Source organism: Triticum aestivum, chromosome 1D (genome assembly GCF_018294505.1).
Source record: "Triticum aestivum cultivar Chinese Spring chromosome 1D, IWGSC CS RefSeq v2.1, whole genome shotgun sequence".
In the NCBI taxonomy this organism is placed as follows: domain Eukaryota; kingdom Viridiplantae; phylum Streptophyta; class Magnoliopsida; order Poales; family Poaceae; genus Triticum; species Triticum aestivum.
This window is the reverse complement of record NC_057796.1, coordinates 25,433,084-25,448,357: the sequence shown is the minus strand read 5'-3', so window position 1 is coordinate 25,448,357 and position 15,274 is coordinate 25,433,084. Positions and strand designations below refer to the sequence as shown.

General features: G+C 43.3%; 1 long non-coding RNA gene across 1 annotated transcript; it reads right to left on the bottom strand.

The window, feature by feature from the left end:
* Nucleotides 1–13,252: 13,252 nt before the first annotated feature.
* On the bottom strand, nt 13,253–14,938 carry LOC123163893 (uncharacterized). The gene is made up of 3 exons (XR_006482040.1): nt 14,701–14,938; nt 14,163–14,320; nt 13,253–13,793 (listed from the first exon to the last, which is right to left on the bottom strand). It is a non-coding gene; the product is annotated as an uncharacterized lncRNA (long non-coding RNA).
* Nucleotides 14,939–15,274: the final 336 nt, after the last annotated feature.

Below are 15,274 nucleotides of genomic sequence, written 5' to 3'. Positions count from 1 at the left end.
GATATGCATCACACAATCTCAGATTCATCTATTCAAACCAACACAAAGTACTTCAAAGAGTGCCCCAAAGTTTCTACCGGAGAGTCGAGACGAAAACGTGTGCCAACCGCTATGCATAGGTTCATGAGCGGAACCCGCAAGTTGATCACCAAAACATACATCAAGTGGATCACGTGTCCCATTGTCACCATAGATAAGCATGGCAAGACATACATCAAGTGTTCTCAAATCCTTAAAGACTCAATTCGATAAGATAACTTCAAAGGGAAAACTCAATCCATTACAAGAGAGTAGAGGGGGAGAAACATCATAAGATCCAACTATAATAGCAAAGCTCGCGATACATCAAGATCGTGCCAAATCAAGAACACGAGAGAGAGAGAGGGATCAAACACATAGCTACTGGTACATACCGTCAGCCCCGAGGGTGAACTACTCCCTCCTCGTCATGGAGAGCGCCGGGATGATGAAGATGGCCACCGGTGAGGGATCCCCCCCTCCGGCAGGGTGCCGGAACAGGGTCCCGAGAGGTTTTTGGTGGCTACAGAGGCTTGCGGCGGCGGAACTCCAGATCTATTGTTCGTTTCGATGTTTTTAGGGTATATGGGAATATATAGGTGAAAGAAGTCGGTAAGGGGAGCCACGAGGGGCCCAGGAGACAGGGGGCGCGCCTAGTAGGGGGGAGCGCGTGCCCCCCTCTCCGGGGTTCCTCGTTGCTTCCTTTACGTGTACTCCAAGTTCCCTGGATTGCTTCCGTTCCAAAAATAACGCTCCCAAAGGTTTCATTCCGTTTGTACTCCGTTTGATATTCCTTCGAAATACTGAAATAGGCAAGAAAACAGCAATATGGGCTGGGCCTCCGGTTAATAGGTTAGACCAAAAAATAATATAAAAGTGTTTAATAAAGCCCATAATCAACCAAAACAGATAATAATATAGCATGAATGCTTCATAAATTATAGATACGTTTGAGACGTATCAATTATAAAGGTGCTCTACAGGTGTCTCCGAAGGTACATGTTGAGTTGGCGTATTTTGATATTAGGATTTGTCACTCCGATTGTCGGAGAGGTATCTCTGGGCCCTCTTGGTAATGCACATCACTATAAGCCTTGCAAGCATTCCTTTCTTCATGACTTATACATGTTCCTATGACTATGAGATTATGCAACTCCCGTTTACCGGAGGAACACTTTGTGTGCTACCAAACGTCACAACGTAACTGGGTGATTATAAAGGTGCTCTACAGGTGTCTCCGAAGGTACTTGTTGAGTTGGCGTATTTCGAGATTAACATTTGTCACTCCGATTGTCGGAGAGGTATCTCTGGGCCATCTCGGTGATGCACATCACTATGAGCCTTGCAAGCATTGTAACTAATGAGTTAGTTGCGGGATGATGTATTACGGAACAAGTAAAGAGACTTGCCGGTAACGAGATTGAACTAGGTATTGAGATACCGACGATCGAATCTTGGGCAAGTAACATACCGATGACAAAGGGAACAACGTGTGTTGTTATGCGGTTTGACCGATAAAGATCTTCGTAGAATATGTAGGAGCCAATATGAGCATCCAGGTTCCGCTATTGGTTATTGACCGGAGACGTGTCTCGGTCATGTCTACATAGTTCTCGAACCCGTAGGGTCCGCACGCTTAAAGTTTGGTGATGATCGATATTATGAGTTTTTGTGTTTTGATGTATCGAAGGTAGTTCGGAGTCCCGGATATGATCACGGACATGACGAGGAGTCTCGAAATGGCCGAGACATAAAGATCGATATATTGGACGACTATATTCGGACACCGGAAGTGTTCCGGGTGATTTCGGAGAAAACCGGAGTGCCGGAGGGGTTACCGGAACCCCCCGGGGAAGTATTGGGCCTTAATGGGCCTGAGGGGAGAGAGAGGGCAGCAGCCCAGGAGGTGGCGCGCCCCCTCCCATGAGGAGTCCGAATTGGACAAGGGGAGGGGGGCACGGCCCCTCTTTCCCTCTCCCTCTCCCTCTCTTTCCTTCCCCCTTCCCTCTTCCTAGTTGGACTAGGAAAGGGGAGTCCTACTCCTACTAGGAGGAGGACTCCCCCCTCCTTGACGCGCCCCAAGGGCCAGCCGTCCTCCCCCCTTGCTCCTTTATATATGGGGGCAGGGGGCACCTCTAGACACAACAATTGATCTCTTGATCTCTTAGCCGTGTGCGGTGCCACCCCTCCACCATAATCCACCTCGATCATATCGTAGAGGTGCTTAGGCGAATCCCTACGTCGGTAGCAACATCATCACCATTATGACGCCCTCGTGCTGACGGAACTCTCCCTCAATGCTCGGCTGGATCGGAGTTCGAGGGACGTCATCGAGTTGAACGTGTGCTGAACTCGGAGGTGCCGTACGTTTGGTACTTGGATCGGTCGGATCGTGAAGACGTACGACTACATCAACTGCGTTGTGCTAATGCTTCCGCTTTCAGTCTACGAGGGTACGTGGACACACTCTCCCCTCTCGTTGCTATGCATCACCATGATCCTGTGTGTGCATAGGATTTTTTTTGAATTTACTACGTTCCTCAACAGTGGTATCAGAGCTAGGTTTTATGCGTAGATGTTATATGCACGAGTAGAACACAAGTGAGTGTTGGGTGATACAAGTCATACTCTTACCAGCATGTCATACTTTGGTTCGACGGTATTGTTGGATGAAGCAGCCCGGACCGACATTACGCGTACGCTTACGCGAGACGGTTCTACCGACGTGCTTTGCACACAGGTGGCTGGCGGGTATCAGTTTCTCCTACTTTAGTTGAACCGAGTGTGGCTACGCCTGATCCTTGAGAAGGTTAAAACAACACTAACTTGACGAACTATCGTTGTGGTTTTGATGCGTAGGTAAGAACGGTTCTTGCTAAGCCCGTAGCAGCCACGTAAAACTTGCAACAACAAAGTAGAGGACGCCTAAATTGTTTTTGCAGGGCATGTTGTGATGTGATATGGTCAAGGCATTATGCTATATTTTATTGTATGAGATGATCATGTTTTGTAACCAAGTTATCGGCAACTGGCAGGAGCCATATGGTTGTCGCTTTATTGTATGCAATGTAGTCGCCCTGTAATTGCTTTACTTTATCACTAAGCGGTAGCGATAGTCGTAGAAGCAATAGTTGTCGAGACGACAACGATGCTACGATGGAGATCAAGGTGTCGCGCCGGTGACGATGGTGATCATGACGGTGCTTCGGAGATGGAGATCACAAGCACAAGATGATGATGGCCATATCATATCACTTATATTGATTGCATGTGATGTTTATCCTTTATGCATCTTATTTTGCTTTGATTGACGGTAGCATTATAAGATGATCTCTCACTAAATTTCAAGATAAAAGTGTTCTCCATGAGTATGCACCGTTGCCAAAGTTCGTCGTGCCGAGACACCACTTGATGATCGGGTGTGATAAGCTCTACGTCCATCTACAACGGGTGCAAGCCAGTTTTGCACACGCAGAATACTCGGGTTAAACTTGACGAGCCTAGCATATGCAGATATGGCCTCGGAACACTGAGACCGAAAGGTCGAGCGTGAATCATATAGCAGATATGATCAACATAGTGATGTTCACCATTGAAAACTATTCCATTTCACGTGATGATCGGTTATGGTTTAGTTGATTTGGATCACGTGATCACTTAGATGATTAGAGAGATGTCTATCTAAGTGGGAGTTCTTAAGTAATATGATTAATTGAACTTAAATTTATCATGAACTTAGTACCTGATAGTATTTTGCTTGTCTATGTTGTTGTAGATAGATGGCCCGTGCTATTGTTCCGTTAAATTTTAATGTGTTCCTTGAGAAAGCAAAGTTGAAAGATGATGGTAGCAATTACACGGACTGGGTCCGTAACTTGAGGATTATCCTCATTGCTGCATAGAAGAATTACGTCCTAGAAACACCGCTGGGTGCCAGGCCTGCTGCAGATGCAACTGACGACGTTAAGAACGTCTGGCAAAGCAAAGCTGATGACTACTGATAGTTCAGTGTGGCATGCTTTACGGCTTAAAACCGGGACTTCAACGACGTTTTGAACGTCATGGAGCATATGAGATGTTCCAGGAGTTGAAGTTAATATTTCAAGCAAATGCCCGGATTGAGAGATATGAAGTCTCCAATAAGTTCTACAGCTGCAAGATGGAGGATAATAGTTCTGTCAGGGAACATATACTCAAAATGTCTGGGTATAACAATCACTTGATTCAACTGGGAGTTAATCTTCCAGATGATAGTGTCATTGACAGAATTCTTCAATCACTGCCACCAAGCTACAAGAGCTTCGTGATGAACTATAATATGCAAGGGATGGATAAGACAATTCCCGAGCTCTTCGCGATGCTAAAAGCTGCGGAGGTAGAAATCAAGAAGGAGCATCAAGTGTTGATGGTCAACAAGACCACTACTTTCAAAAAGAGGGTAAAGAGAAGAAGAAGGGGAACTTTAAGAAGAACGGCAAACAAGTTGCTACTCAAGAGAAGAAACCCAAGTCTGGACCTAAGCCTGAGACTGAGTGCTTGCAAACAGACTGGTCACTGGAAGTGGAACTGCCCCAAGTATTTGGCGGATAAGAAGGATGGCAAGGTGAACAAAGGTATATGTGATATACATGTTATTGATGTGTACCTTACTAGAGCTCGCAGTAGCACCTGGGTATTTGATACTGGTTCTGTTGCTAATATTTGCAACTCGAAACAGGGACTACGGATTAAGCGAAGTCTGGCTAATTAAGGACGAGGTGACGATGCGCGTGGGAAATGGTTCCAAAGTCGATGTGGTCGCCGTCGGCACGCTACCTCTACATCTACCTTCGGGATTAGTTTAATTGTTATTTGGTGCCAGCGTTGAGCATGAACATTATATCTAGATCTTGTTTGATGCGAGATGGTTATTCATTTAAATCTGAGAATAATGGTTGTTCTATTTATATGAGTAATATCTTTTATGGTCATGCACCCTTGAAGAGTGGTCTATTTTTGGTGAATCTCGATAGTAGTGATACACATATTCATAATGTTGAAGCCAAAAGATGCAGAGTTGATAATGATAGTGCAACTTATTTGTGGCACTGCCGTTTGGGTCATATTGGTGTAAAGCGCATGAAGAAACTCCATACTGATGGACTTTTGGAATCACTTGATTATGAATCACTTGGTACTTGCGAACCATGCCTTATGGGAAAGATAACTAAAACGCCGTTCTCCGGAACAATGGAGCGAGCAACAGATTTGTTGGAGATCATACATACTGATGTATGTGGTCCGATGAATATTGAGGCTCGCGGCGGGTATCGTTATTTTCTCACCTTCACATATGATTTGAGCGATATGAGAATATCTACTTAATGAAACATAAGTCTGAAACATTTGAAAAGTTCAAAGAATTTCAGAGTGAAGTGGAAAATCGTCGTAACAAGATAATAAAGTTTCTACGATCTGATCGTGGAGGAGAATATTTGAGTTACGAGTTTGGTCTACATTTGAAATAATGCGGAATAGTCTCGCAACTCACGCCACCCGGAACACCACAGCGTAATAGTGTGTCCGAACGTCGTAATCGTACTTTACTAGATATGGTGCGGTCTATGATGTCTCTTACTAATTTACCGTTATCATTATGGGGTTATGCTTTAGAGATGGCTGCATTCACGTTAAATAGGGCACCATCTAAATCCATTGAGACGACGCCTTATGAACTGTGGTTTGGCAAGAAACCGAAGTTTTCGTTTCTTAAAGTTTGGGGCTGCGATGCTTATGTGAAAAAGCTTCAACCTGATAAGCTCGAACCCAAATCAGAGAAATATGTCTTCATAGGATACCCAAAGGAAACTGTTGGGTACACCTTCTATCACAGATCCGAAGGAAAGACATTTGTTGCTAAGAATGCATCCTTTTTAGAGAAGGAGTTTCTCTCGAAAGAAGTGAGTGGGAGGAAAGTAGAACTTGATGAGGTAACTGTACCTGCTCCCTTATTGGAAAGTAGTTCATCACAGAAACCGGTTCCTGTGACACCTACACCAATTAGTGAGGAAGCTAATGATGTTGATCATGAAACTTCAGATCAAGTTACTACTGAACCTCGTAGGTCAACCAGAGTAAGATCCGCACCAGAGTGGTACGGTAATCCTATTCTGGAGGTCATGTTACTTGACCAAGGCGAACCTATGAACTATGAAGAAGCGATGGTGAGCCCAGATTCTGCAAAATGGCTTGAGGCCATGAAATCTGAGATGGGATCCATGTATGAGAACAAAGTGTGGACTTTGGTTGACTTGCCCAATGATCGGCAAGCCAATGAAAATAAATGGATCTTCAAGAAGAAGACTGACGCTGATGGTAATGTTACTGTCTACAAAGCTCGACTTGTTGCGAAAGGTTTTCAACAAGTTCAAGGAGTTGACTACGATGAGACTTTCTCACCCGTAGCGATGCTTAAGTCTGTCAGAATCATGTTAGCAATTGTCACATTTTATGATTATGAAATTTGGCAAATGGATGTCAAAACTGCATTCCTGAATGGATTTCTAGAAGAAGAGTTGTATATGATGCAACCAGAAGGTTTTGTTGATCCAAAGGGAGCTAACAAAGTGTGCAAGCTCCAGCGATCCATTTATGGACTGGTGCAAGCCTCTCGGAGTTGGAATAAACGTTTTGATAGTGTGATCAAAGCATATGGTTTTATACAGACTTTCGGAGAAGCCAGTATTTACAAGAAAGTGAGTGGGAGCTCTGTAGCATTTCTTATATTATATGTGGATGACATATTGCTGATTGGAAATGATATAGAATTTCTGGATAGCATAAAAGGATACTTGAATAAGAGTTTTTCAATGAAAGACCTCGGTGAAGCTGCTTATATATTGGGCATCAAGATCTATAGAGATAGATCAAGACGCTTAATTGGAATTTCACAAAGCACATACCTTGACAAAGTTTCGAAGAAGTTCAAAATGGATCAAGCAAAGAAAGGGTTCTTGCCTATGTTACAAGGTGTGAAGTTGAGTCAGACTCAATGCTCGACCACTGCAGAAGATAGAGAGAAAATGAAAGATGTTCCCTATGCTTCAGCCATAGCCTCTATCATGTATGCAATGCTATGTACCAAACCTGATGTGTGCCTTGCTATTAGTTTAGCAGGGAGGTACCAAAGTAATCCAAGAGTGGATCACTGGACAGCGGTCAAGAACATCCTGAAATACCTTAAAAGGACTAAGGATATGTTTCTCGTTTATGGAGGTGACAAAGAGCTCGTCGTAAATGGTTACGTCGATGCAAGCTTTGACACTGATCCGGACGATTCTAAATCGCAAACCGGATACGTGTTTATATTGAACGGTGGAGCTGTCAGTTGGTGCAGTTCTAAACAAAAGCGTCGTGGCGGGATCTACGTGTGAAGCGGAATATGTAGCTGCTTCAGAAGCAGCAAATGAAGGAGTTCATATCCGATCTAGGTGTCATACCTAGTGTATCAGGTCCAATGAAAATCTTTTGTGACAATACTGGTGCAATTGCTTTGGCAAAGGAATCCAGATTTCACAAGAGGACCAAGCACATCAAGAGACGCTTCAATTCCATCCGGGACCAAGTCCAGGTGGGAGACATAGAGATTTGCAAAATACATACGGATCTGAATGTTGCAGACCCGTTGACTAAGCCTCTTCCACCAGCAAAACATGATCAGCACCAAGACTCCATGGGTGTTAGAATCATTACTGTGTAATCTAGATTATTGACTCTAGTTCAAGTGGGAGACTGAAGGAAATATGCCCTAGAGGCAAAAATAAAGTTATTATTTATTTCCTTATATCATGATAAATGTTTATTATTCATGCAAGAATTGTATTAACCGGAAACATAATACATGTGTGAATACATAGACAAACAGAGTGTCACTAGTATGCCTCTACTTGACTAGCTCGTTGATCAAAGATGGTTATGTTTCCTATCCATGGACATGGGTTGTCATTTGATTAACGGGATCACATCATTAGGAGAATGATGTGATTGACTTGACCCATTCCGTTAGCTTAGCACTTGATCGTTTAGTATGTTGCTATTCCTTTCATCATGACTTATACATGTTCCTATGACTATGAGATTATGCAACTCCCGTTTACCGGAGGAACACTTTGTGTGCTACCAAACGTCACAACGTAACTGGGTGATTATAAAGGTGCTCTACAGGTGTCTCCGAAGGTACTTGTTGAGTTGGCGTATTTCGAGATTAACATTTGTCACTCCGATTGTCGGAGAGGTATCTCTGGGCCATCTCGGTGATGCACATCACTATGAGCCTTGCAAGCATTGTAACTAATGAGTAAGTTGCGGGATGATGTATTACGGAACGAGTAAAGAGACTTGTCGGTAACGAGATTGAACTAGGTATTGAGATACCGACGATCGAATCTCGGGCAAGTAACATACCGATGACAAAGAGAACAACGTATGTTGTTATGCGGTTTGACTGATAAAGATCTTCGTAGAATATGTAGGAGCCAATATGAGCATCCAGGTTCCGCTATTGGTTATTGACCGGAGACGTGTCTCGGTCATGTCTACATAGTTCTCGAACCCGTAGGGTCCGCACGCTTAAAGTTCGGTGACGATCGGTATTATGAGTTTTTGTGTTTTGATGTACCGAAGGTAGTTCGGAGTCCCGGATATGATCACGGACCTGACGAGGAGTCTCGAAATGGTCGAGACGTAAAGATCGATATATTGGACGACTATATTCGGACACCGGAAGTGTTCCGGGTGATTTCGGAGAAAACCGGAGTGCCGGAGGGGTTACCGGAACCCCCCGGGGAAGTATTGGGCCTTAGGGGGCCTGAGGGGAGAGAGAGGGCAGCAGCCCAGGAGGTGGCGCGCCCCCTCCCATGAGGAGTCCGAATTGGACTAGGGGAGGGGGGCGCGGCCCCTCTTTCCCTCTCCCTCTCCCTCTCTTTCCTTCCCCCTTCCCTCTTCCTAGTTGGACTAGGAAAGGGGAGTCCTACTCCTACTAGGAGGAGGACTCCCCCTCCTTGGCGCGCCCCAAGGGCCGGCCGGCCTCCCCCCTTGCTCCTTTATATATGGGGGCAGGGGAGCACCTCTAGACACAACAATTGATCTCTTGATCTCTTAGCCGTTTGCGGTGCCCCCCTCCACCATAATCCACCTCGATCATATCGTAGAGGTGCTTAGGCGAAGCCCTGCGTTGGTAGCAACATCATCACCGTCATCACGCCGTCGTTCTGACGGAACTCTCCCTCAAAGCTCGGCTGGATCGGAGTTCGAGGGACGTCATCGAGTTGAACGTGTGCTGAACTCGGAGGTGCCGTACGTTCGGTACTTGGATCGGTCAGATCGTGAAGACGTACGACTACATCAACCGCGTGGTGCTAACGCTTCCGCTTTCGGTCTACGAGGGTACGTGGACACACTCTCCCCTCTCATTGCTATGCATCACCATGATCCTGTGTGTGCGTAGGAATTTTTTTGAAATTACTACGTTCCTCAACAGGAACCACCGACGTAGTCTTGGTAAACATCATCAGGGGAATTTTCTGGCGCCGTTGCTGGGGAGGATCTTCAACATAACTAGGTTCCTAATCACAAATCTCATCTCCTCGCAATTTACATTATTTGCCATTTGCCTCTCGTTTTCCTCTCCCCCGCTTCATAAAAAATTGCTGTTTTATTCGCCTCTCTTTTTCCGTTCGTCGTTTTCTTGCCGGATCTGTTTTTGAGTGCGACCTTGTTGTGTGGTCATCATGACTCAAGAGAACACCAAACTATGTGATTTCTCAAATACCAACAACAATGATTTTATTGGCACTCCGCTTGCTCCTCCCGCCACTAGTGTGGAGACTTGTGATATTAATACTGCTTTGCTAAATCTTGTTATGGCAGACCAATTTTCCGGTACTCCTAGTGAGGATGTCGCGTCCCATCTTAATACCTTCGTGGAATTATGCGATATGCAAAAGAAAAAAAAGATGTGGACAATGATGTGGTCAAGATGAAATTATTTCCGTTTTCTTTGCATGATTCTGCAAAAATTTGGTTCTTTTCTTTGCCTCGCAATAGTATTGATTCTTGGAACAAGTGCAAATATGCTTTCATCACTAAGTATTTTCCTCCCACAAAAATTATTTCCCTTAGAACCCAGATCATGAATTTCAAGCAACTTGAACATGAGCATGTTGCACAATCTTGGGAAAGGATGAAAATGATGCTAAGGAATTGCCCAACTCATGGGTTAAATTTTTGGATGATCATACAAAATTTTTATGCGGGCTTGAATTTTATTTCTCGTAATCTTTTAGATTCCGCCGCGGGTGGAACTTTTATGGAAATTACTTTGGGTGAAGCCACCAAATTGTTGGGGAACGCAGTAATTTCAAAAAAAATCCTACGATCACGCAAGATCTATCTATGTGATGCATAGCAACGAGTGGGAGAGTGTGTCCACGTACCCTCGTAGACCGAAAGCGGAAGCGTTATATCAACGTGGTTGATGTAGTCGTACGTCTTCACGATCTGACCGATCCTAGCACCGAACGTACGGCACCTCCGTGTTCAGCACACGTTCAGCTCGATGACGTCCCTCGTACTCTTGATGCAGTTGAGGCCGAGGGAGAGTTCTGTCAGCACGGCGGCGTGGCGATGTTGATGATGAAGGTACCAGCGCATGGCTTCTCCTAAGCACTACGACGATATGACCGAGGTGTGTAACTGTGGAGGGGGACACCGCACACGGCTAAGACAAATCTTGTGTCCTTTGGGGTGCCCCATCCCCACGTATATAAAGGAGGGAGGGAGGAGAAGGCCGGCCTAGGAGGAGGCGCGCGGCAAGGGGGTGCAATCCTTCTCCAAGTAGGTTTGACCCCCCTTTCCTATTCCTACTAGGAGAAGGAGGAAAGAGGAGGAGGGGAGAAGGAAAGAGGGGGCCGGCCCCCCAAACCCTAAAGCAACTAGTCGTCAACCCGTGCACTTGCACGGGCTAGAGATTTTAAGAACGAACTAATTAGAGCTTCCCTGATATTTGTACAAATCGAACTTTATGTGCACAAACATTTCAACAGTGTCCAGTAGTCCGTCGGAACCAAGTGACATTCAAAATGCCGCCTATGGGAAATAAAAAATACTTGTCACATGGATCGAAATACATATATACGGACATTAATTCGTGGCTTCACAGGTTAGTTAGATGGAACCCACTTGCACCCAATGTCCATCAGAAGTTAAATTGTTTGCTCCAGTTTTCACTCCGATGGATCAACAATCTACAATATATAACATCATTTTTCCTGTTCCTGAAGCAGTCATACATGACCATTTTCAATCAACAAATTTATGAAAAAAAAATTAGAAAGTTCATTGTTATGTGTTATAGGAAATAGAAAATGAGTGCCATGGTACAATATGTGTGCTCAGATAGAACATTTACTCAGAGCGTGCCCATTAAAAAAATCAAGAACTTCATAAATAAAAATCTTTATCTAGAACATCATAAATGACTTGGCCGATATCCTTAAAATTGTCTCCCATAACTGTACATTTTATGTGTGACACAATCACACAAAGACATGGAATAACTCTTAACAAAAAGAAGGTATGGGAAAAATCCATCAGCTTGACAGCAAACTTTAAACTCAACTAAGCTGGATGCGTGGTTTCGGAGGATTTGCCTTTTGCCAACATAGTCATGAGCTAAACTCCTTTGTGGAGAAAAAAAAGAAAAAAACTACATAGTGAGCATGCGAGAGCAAGCCTTAAAAAATATACAAAGATTACGTATTACTTCAGTAATATTCAATCATAGATGAAACGGGGGACTCTTGACATGAAGTTCATGTTAATATGACTCGTGTAATCACAAAGTTGGACGTACCATCTGTATGAAGATTATTTGGATCGTAAACTGTAGAAATATAAAGGATCCCAAAATAACAAAATAGTTGAATCATTAGCGAGTTGAGGGCGGAATGGTGCTGATCAGCCATAATAATTACCAAACATTAGACTGCACATAACTACCTACGAAGACATCAAGAGACTGTAGTCAGACAGAATATTTGAATAAAAGAAAACAATCAATAGTGTTGCTTCCGAATTTCGAAGGATCAACTATAAATCTTTGCAATTTGGATAGAGGCAAGATGATGGTAGGTGCACTTTAATTATATAGTGGAACCATCAGTATAAAAACTTATAAGACGAATTAAGCTAATTATGTATGCATGCATGCAGCTCCACGCTGACCTGTTTGCTTCCTTCTCCACTATGATCCTTGACCCTGAACCACACAGCCATATACCACCCCACATAGCTTTTCCTCAGTCAATGTGCCATGAGAAATAAGAGTAAAAGAAAGGAGAATGTGTTCAACTGTTCATGAGTTTTCACATCCTTCAAATATGTAAGATTATACACAGATTGTTTTAATTTAATTCTTTTAAAATCCAAGATTAATTACCCGTGCACATCGAATAGTTATCAGAATGATGTGCAAGTGTAGTGCCTGCACATATGAGCAGCCGAGTTGGTAGAATGAGCTTCAATTGCCATCTCGAAATAACAAACTATAGATATAGCAGTCAATTTGTTGAAAAGATAAAAGATTGGAGCTGGCTTAGATTGCAACCAATGTTCAACACTTAATTATATTAAAATAAAGAAAATTCGGTCCTATTCAGAGATAAAATAACTGTAATGAGATATCTACTTTTGTAAACAAAAAAAAGGATCCTCGAGCTTAGCCTACATGTTGTGGTTAGAGTCTCTGATGCAATGGACGCGTATATAAGAACACAACGACGGTGAGAGCTGTAGTGACTGGAGAGGCGAAGCCAGGACAGAGTTAGTCGGACCTAGGGTGGTGAGGGGGGGAGTCAGAGGTGGTTCTTAATTTATGGTTTCCCTGTATAATAAAAAACACTATGATTTTCTCTATATAAATTTCTCTACATTAACTTCACATTTATGCCAAAATTGGTGTAGCCTTACATTTTTTTCTTATAAACATTAAAGAATATCATTTCAAGCCATTGTGTAAGATTGCCTAGTTTGCAAGAAAACATATATCGGAATAAACTAAATAGTACCTCATTCTCTTGGTTAGGCGAGTAACCGAATATAGAGGTTTGCTGAATGGTAATACAAAAAGAGAACTTGAGTAAATTCTAGCTACAGGAGAATGCCTGAGATGATTTCGCATATGTAAGATGGACCCGAAGTAGTTTAGTATTTGCACTTTTCATGCTTTCATGTCCATAGGCAGTGCCCTGTATTTAAGCATGTATGGTGATATAGGTGTATAGCAGGGGGACAAATAAGGTGTCGTGAGTCGTGACTGCATTAGTTCATTTTATATTCATAGTGGAACTCAAAATTCTTAAATTAATATAATGATGATATGAACATAGAAGGAAAACAATTCCAATAACTAAAGCACAATCTTTTTTCTCATACTGGCGTGGATGCATTCTGTCCTTGGCTGCAGATTCTAAAGTATGTCATCTCTGTTTTGTTCAACAACCTGGAAGGATTCTTCTCACAGTGGTCTTAATTCGCCGATGTCTGCACCATCTACATGGGCATGTCAGCATCCAGTCGTTGTTTGTCTACCACATGTCTCGCGACATTCAAGTTGTTGCCATAGAGTCGGCACCAGCTTCTCGAGCTTCCCATGGGACACGGAGACCTCCCTTTGTTGACAATAGCTTTGCATGTGAACTGATATGTATCCATTTCCGACTGGGGCTTCCAACTCAAACCTGATGTCATACATCATATCAACGACACTTAGCCTTGTCTGGTAATAGAACTCTCTTGCAAAAGTAGCAACGAAAAAGTCATCCTCATACAAATAAGTCAAATTATATCATTGATGTTTCAGTGCAGTTCTCAAAACTGTAATGGCTCTGTATAAACTTAAGCGACATTAAGAATATCAGGGGCAAGGAACTAACAATCAAGGTTGTGTAACCGAGACATTGGGATGCAATAGTTCAGGTCAGGCTCATGTATTACCAAATAATTAAAAAAAAGAGGAAATCACCTAACAAAAAAAGAGGAAGTTAAAACTAATTGAGGACTACTATGGCCAACAAATAGGAAGAGTAGACACTACTCGCTAGCATTACCCCCAGCCACTCCTTGCTTCTACCCATGCTTGATGTGTCTCCTGCGGCATCTGAACCGCCATCGCACATTGCCCTGCCTGGACTGTAAGATATCTGAAACCACCATCGCGTTGTGCCGCCTGGAGTGTATGATATATGAAACCACAGCGGCGGCGTTCCTAGGACAGTGAAGGATGCACAATTGAGGGGGCATGTTCCAGATTTGATTAGGGACACCATAAAGATTACACACCTATAGTTTGGCGTGAAAAATTCATCAAATCAACTGCTAGTGTGACATTCTACTCTACCACAACAATCATCAGATCTTGTATTTGAATAAAGTAGTACTGTTTCAATATCTCGTACATATTGGCTCTCACAGAAATAATTGGATGTTTATACAATAAGATTGATACTACTAATAATCAAGACATGAGCGTAGTTATAGCATATATATAAATTCTATTTCGATCTCCAAGCAATCCTAGGGGCTAATCAGCCATTGAGGGCTGTGCAATCTCAAGCAAACTCAATCCAACAAAGTTGATGGCGTTACCTGTTGATCGCCAAGAGCCCAGGACCAAGCCAAACTCTGCTGGAGAGAGAAAGTTGGTGGTGTGGTAGCATGATTCCTGGAACAGGTCCGATGTCGAGGCCAGCTGTGATGCATGAGAAATAGAGAACGGAGAGGAATCATTGGATTTCTTCTTGGAAGGCGCCTCGTCAGATTGGAAGTCCTCGGCAAGATTCGACCCTAGTGTGGAGAGTACCTAACGTAAGCGGCAAGAGAGGAGGCGGTCAAGGAAAAGAGATTGAAACGTGCCCTATTTTGCGGGTATAATATATCCTTCTGTTTCTATTTTGCGTGAAAGCATTGAGCTGCAAAAAAAAAACGTACATTTTTTTAGGGATAAAACCTGAAGCATTGCCCTGCAACAAAACGTGAAAGCACTGTGGGCCAGCTTTTGTTTCCGGTGTCTATGGGCCTTCCGATCTTTATTTTCTTTGGCCAAACTGAGCATAATTTCAGCCGCGAATTACCCGGATTAATCTACACCGTAATAATTCAGCCCACCAGATAAACGGCTCATAATTTCTAATTAACATGGTAATTTTTAGGGAGTCTGTAA